The sequence below is a fragment of the Triticum aestivum genome, chromosome 6A (assembly GCF_018294505.1).
Source record: "Triticum aestivum cultivar Chinese Spring chromosome 6A, IWGSC CS RefSeq v2.1, whole genome shotgun sequence".
Classification (NCBI taxonomy): Eukaryota; Viridiplantae; Streptophyta; class Magnoliopsida; order Poales; family Poaceae; genus Triticum; species Triticum aestivum.
This window is the reverse complement of record NC_057809.1, coordinates 621,406,016-621,412,223: the sequence shown is the minus strand read 5'-3', so window position 1 is coordinate 621,412,223 and position 6,208 is coordinate 621,406,016.

Below are 6,208 nucleotides of genomic sequence, written 5' to 3'. Positions count from 1 at the left end.
ATACTAAAGGGGGTGCGCTGGCGCGAGTGAGGTGCTGCAAGTTTAGTCCCACCTCGCTAGACGAGGGGCGTCCACACGGGTTTATAAGCCCCAGTGCGGTAGCTCTCTCGAGCTCCTCTCCAAAATAGGCCTACTGTGCCTACCTGTTCTGTGCTGCATGTGGGCCTACTGGGCCTTTATGGGCCTGCATCCTGGCTCGACAACAGGTTGGGTTTCTAGTCGTATGCAGGCCGCTGTGGCGCAGTAGGTGGGCTTTTTTATTTTCTTATTTTTTTGCTTTATTTATTTTTGAGTTGTTTTTTTGCTGTATTTAGAGTTTCTTTGTGAATATTTTTGCTTTAGGTACAAAAAATTACAAACTTTCTGTTAGTGCCGGTTGTTTTCAAATTTGAATAGTTTAAATTTTGAGTTATTTGAAATTTGTGTGAATCACTAGTTTGTGAATAACTTAACATTGAAAATAGATTTTTCAGTGATTCTTTTTATTATGTTTAATATTAGTGTGTTTTATCATTATATTCAATCTGGTAATGCTTAGGTTATTTAAAAAAATGAAATGCCTTTGTAACAGATGAGTTTTCGTCCGAAACCCTGATACTTCGAAAAAGATTGTCCATTTTGTACACGAAGTGCATCCAGTTTTTGCCGTAACCCTCTGTACTTTTTGCACATGCTATGTGGGTGAAATTATGATACCATGCCAACTTTCAACCTTTTCTGAGTTTATTTGAAGTGTTTTTCAATTTCAGGGTCATTTAGCTAAAAAAATCAGTAAATGCATGAAAGAATTTGTTTGCACATAAAAAAAATTCGCGTTTCAAATGCCAAAACATATAACTACTAACTATTACACATATTCCCTCCTGGGTGTGAAACACAGAAGAAAGTGATGATAGTGAAGCCAATCACATCCCAGATCTTTGGGTGTGAAACTTTTTCTCCGCGTGTGTCCCTTTGCGCCGTAACCATGGAAAATCTTCATCATTTAACTGGATGCTCGGGTCAATATTCACTGTGAATGGAGCAATTGCATCAAACTTTTCATAATCTTCTGACATGTCTGTCTTGTCATCCACTCCCACAATGTTTCTCTTCCCAAAAAGAACTATGTGGTGCTTTGGCTCATCGTATGATGCATTCGCTTCCTTATCCTTTTTTTTCTTGCCTTGATAGACATGTCCTTCACATAGAAAACATGTGCCATATCATTGGCTAGGACGAATGGTTCGTCTGCATATGCAAGATTGTTGAGATCCACTGTTGCCATTCCATACTACGGGTCTTCCGTTACCCCGCCTCGTGTCATATTAACCCATTTGCACTGAAACAAAGGGACCATCAAACCACGTCCATTGTCAAGTTCCCATATGTCCTCTATGTAACCATAATATGTTTCCTTTCCCGTCTTGGTTGCTGCATCAAAGCGGACACCACTGTTTTGGTTGGTGCTCTTCTTATCTTGGGCGATCGTGTAAAATGTATTCTCATTTATCACGTACCCTTTGAAAGTCATTATATTCGAAGATGGTAACTGGGACAGCAAGTACATGTCATCTTCAATAGATTTTTTTTCAAAACTGTGATCATTTTTATAGCAAATTCGGAATCTATATGTCCTCACGCACCAAAATCAAAAGTAGCACCCCGTTGGCCTCCAGTTGGCCGAAGAGGGGCTCTTCGGCCTGCGGTTGACCGAAGTGGGCTCTTCAGCCTCCCGTTGGCCGAAGAGTGCCCCAACTGGGCTGAAAAGGACTCTTTGGTCTACCGTAGGCTGAAGAGCACTCTTTGGTCAACCGTAGGCCGAAGAGTCCTCGGGCCCCAACTTTTCGCATTAGCAGGAGGCCGAAGCTGCATGGTTGTGCTATTCTGCCTATGCTAGCCCTTGGGCCCCAAAGAGTACTCTTCGGCCTACGGATGACCAAAGAGCACTCTTCGGCCTACGGCAGACCAAAGAGTACTCTTCGGTCCAGTTGGGGTACTCTTCAGCCAATGGGAGGCTGAAGAGCCCACTTCGGTCAACCGCAGGCCGAAGAGCCCCTCTTCGGCCAACTGGAGGCCGACGGGGTGCTAGTTTTGATTTTCTTGTGTGAGGACGTATATATACCGAATTTGCTATAAAAATCATCACAGTTTTGAAAAAAAATCTCTTCAATAGAGGTGTCATGCATGATACGTGTCTGTAACCAGTCGGCAAAAGTCCTCATTTATTCACGTGTAATCCAGTCATCAGACTGCTCCGGGTGTTTGGAGCATAGAAAATTCTTGTGTTCATCCATATACGGAGCCACCAAGGCGGAATTCTGTAGAACTGTGTAGTGTGCTTCAGTGAGAGAATTTCCGTCCATACATATTATTTGATCTCCTCATAGCATGCCTTTTCCATCTAGTCTGCCCTTATGCCACGATTCAGGAACACCAATCGGCTTAAGGTCAGGAATAAAGTCAATACAAAACTCAATGACCTCCTCATTTTCATGGCCCTTGGAGATGCTTCCTTCTGGCCTAGCACGGTTATGAATATATTTCTTTAAGACTCCTATGAACCTCTCAAAGGGGAACATATTGTGTAGAAATACTGGACCCAAAGTGTTAATCTCTTTGCATAGGTGAACTAGGATGTGCATCATGATGTTGAAGAAGGATGGTGGGAACACCAACTCGAAACTGACAAGACATTGCACCAAATCATTCTCTAACCTTGGTATGATTTCTGGATCGATTACCTTCTGAGAGATTGCATTGAGGAATGCACAGCTTCACAATGGCTAATCGAACGTTTTCCAGTAGAAGCCCCCTCAATGCAACCGGAAGCAGTTGCGTCATAATCACGTGGCAGTCATGAGACTTTAGGTTCTAGAACTTTTTCTCTGCCATATTTATTATTCCCTTTATATTCAACGAGAAGCTAGACGGTACCTTAATACTGAGCAGGCATTCAAAGAAGATTTCCTTCTCTTCTATGGTAAGAGCGTAGCTGGCATGACCCTGATGTATGCCGCCTTTTCCGTGCATACGTTGCTGGTCCTCCCGTGCCTCAGGTGTATCTTTTATTTTCCCATACATGCCCAAGAAGCCAAGCTGGGTCACACAAAGATTCTTCATCACGTGCATCACGTCGATTGCGGAGTGGACCTCTAGCTCTTTCCAATAGGGCAGGTCCCAAAATATATATTTCTTCTTCCACATGGGTGCGCGTCCGTCAGCGTCATTCGGAACAGGTTGTCCTCCAGGACCCTTTCCAAAGACTACCTTCAAATCCTTGACCATATCATGTACATCAGCACCAGTACGATGATGAGGCTTCGTCCGGTGATCCGCCTCACCTTTCAAATGCTTGCCTTTCTTTCTTACGGGATGCCTGCTCGGAAGAAATCGACGATGTCCCAGGTACACATTCTTCCTACAATTATCCAAATATATATTGTCAGTATCATCCAAACAGTGCGTGCATGCGCAGTATCCCTTGTTTGTCTGTCCTGAAAGGTTACTGAGAGTAGGCCAATCATTGATGGTCACGAACAGCAACGCCTTTAGGTCAAATTCTTCCCTCATGTGCTCATCCCACGCACGTACACCTGTTCCATTCCACAGCTCTAAGAGTTCTTCAACTAATGGCCTTAGGTACACATCAATGTCGTTGCCGGATTGCTTAGGGAGCACTGGCATCATAATGAACTTCCGCTTCATGCACAACCAAGGAGGAAGGTTATAAAAACATAGAGTCACAGGCCAGGTGCTATGGTTGCTGCTCTGCTCCCCAAAAGGATTAATGACATCTGCGCTTAGACCAAACCATATGTTCCTTGCGTCACCTTCAAACTCCTTCATGTACTTTCTCTCAATTTTTCTCCACTGCGGCCCGTCAACGGGTACTCTCAACTTTCTATCTTTCTTACAGTCTTCTCTGTGCCATCGCATCGCCTTGGCATGCTCTTTGTTTTGGAACAAACGTTTCAACCGTGGTATTATAGGAGCATACCACATCACTTTGGCAGGAATCTTCTTCCTGGGGCGCTCGCCCTCAACATCACCAGGGTCATCGCGGCTGATCTTATAGCGCAATGCATCGCATACTGGGCAAGCGTTCAAATCCTCGTACTGATCACCGTGGTAGAGGATGCAGTCATTAGGGCATGCATGTATCTTCTGCACCTCTAACCCTAGAGGGCAGACAGCCTTCTTTGCTTCGTACGTACTCTCAGGCAATTCTTTGTCCTTTGGAAGCATATTCTTTATCATTACCAGCAACTTTCCAAATCCCTTGTCAGATACACCATTCTTTGCCTTCCATTGCAGCAATTCCAGTGTGGTGCCCAACTTTTTCTTGTCAGCTTCGCAATTCGGGTACAACAATTTCTTGTGATCCTCTAACATGTGATGCAACTTCTTCTTCTCCAAATCACTTGCGCAGTTTCTCTTTGCATCGGCAATGACCCGACCTAGATCATCAGCGGGCTCATCTGATGCCTCTTCTTCAGCTTCTTCCCGCATTGCTGGTTCAGCTTCTTCCCCCATTGTTGTATCATCGTATTCAGGGAACCCATGGACAGGATAGCTGTCCTCGTCCTCTTCTTCTTCATTGTCTTCCATCATAACCCCTCTTTCTTCATGCTTGGTCCAAACATTATAGTGGGGCATAAAACTGGACTCAAACAAGTGGACGTGAATGGTTCTTGACTTAGAGTAATTGTGATCATTCTTACAGCCAGCACATGGACAAGGCATAAAACCATCCGCCTGCTTTTTGCCTCAGTCACAAGCAGAAAAGTTTGCACGCCATTAATGAACTCGGGAGAGCATCGGTCATCGTACATCCATTGTCGACTCATCTTCATTACACAACACCGAAAATACCAAATTAATACAAGTTCATACATAAAGTTCATACAACACTTAAATGCAACAAACAAATAACTCTCTAGCTATAGCATTTAAATGCAACAACAAATGCGATCAAGATCGCAACTAAGGTAACAATTGATCCAACAACATAATGATACCAAGCCTCACTAGGAATGGCATATTTTCTAATCTTTCTAATCTTCAAGCGCATTTTCTCCATTTTGATCTTTATATATGTATGAACTTTATGTATCGAATCTTCAAGCACATATTTTTTTCGTTGTGTGAGAGGGTGACGCATATTTTCTAATCTTTCTAATCTTCAAGCTTCGCAACTCGGGTACAACAATTTCTTGTGATACCAAGCCTCGTTTTCTCTTTCAACTAAATTTAACCTCTCGACAATAGGATCGGTTGGAATTTCCGGTTCACATACCTCCTACATACAAATATCTATGTCAACTTGATGGGCATAATTTGTCATAAACACGAAATGCAACAAATAGTTTTAAAAGAGAATATACCACATCCGAATCATAACAAGGACGAGGGCCGACGGGGACGGATATCAAAACCATGGCACTATGTATAACAAACAACGTACGGGTAAGATAATATACGAGTAACTATATATCCAAATCACAAAACATCAATTTTTTATATAAAACATTCATGAACAAGAGGCTCGCCACAAGGTGGTGCCGGCGACGGGACGGTGCGGGCGATCGACGGTGGTTACGATGGAGATTTAGAAGGCACTAAGTAAACCACACCTACATATGCAAACTAAGTGTTATTTTTGACCTCAAATTGCATATAAATCAAATACTAGCACATATAATTCCTCCCAAATTACTAAACTCAAAAATTAATCACTATATAAAGCATTTCAAGAGCTAATCTAGCAATGAGAGATGAAAGGACAAAGTTGCTAACCTTTTGTGATCATTTGAATGGATGGGGGCCTTCAAATCTTGACAAAATTTGGGCAAAATGTGTGATGAGCTCGAGAGGAAGAGGGGAAGAATAGAGAGGAGAGGGGAAAGGGGAAGAACAGAGCGAGGTTGGGTGGACGAAGGGTTTATGTAGGACGACCTTTAGTACCAGTTTGTGACACGAACGGGTACTAAAGGTGCTGGAGGGGATCCAGACTGACAACATCCTGCCACCACTCTCTTTAGTACCGGTTCGTGGCACGAACCGGTGCTAATGGTAGTGGCACGGCTAGCCGTTGGAACCGGCACAAATGGTCACATTGGTGCCGGCTCAAATTCAAACCGGCACTAATGTGCTTCACATTTGACCATTTTTCTACTAATGCGGCGATAAGGGGGCTCTGCATCGCGCCGCCGGAGGGGCGCGTGCC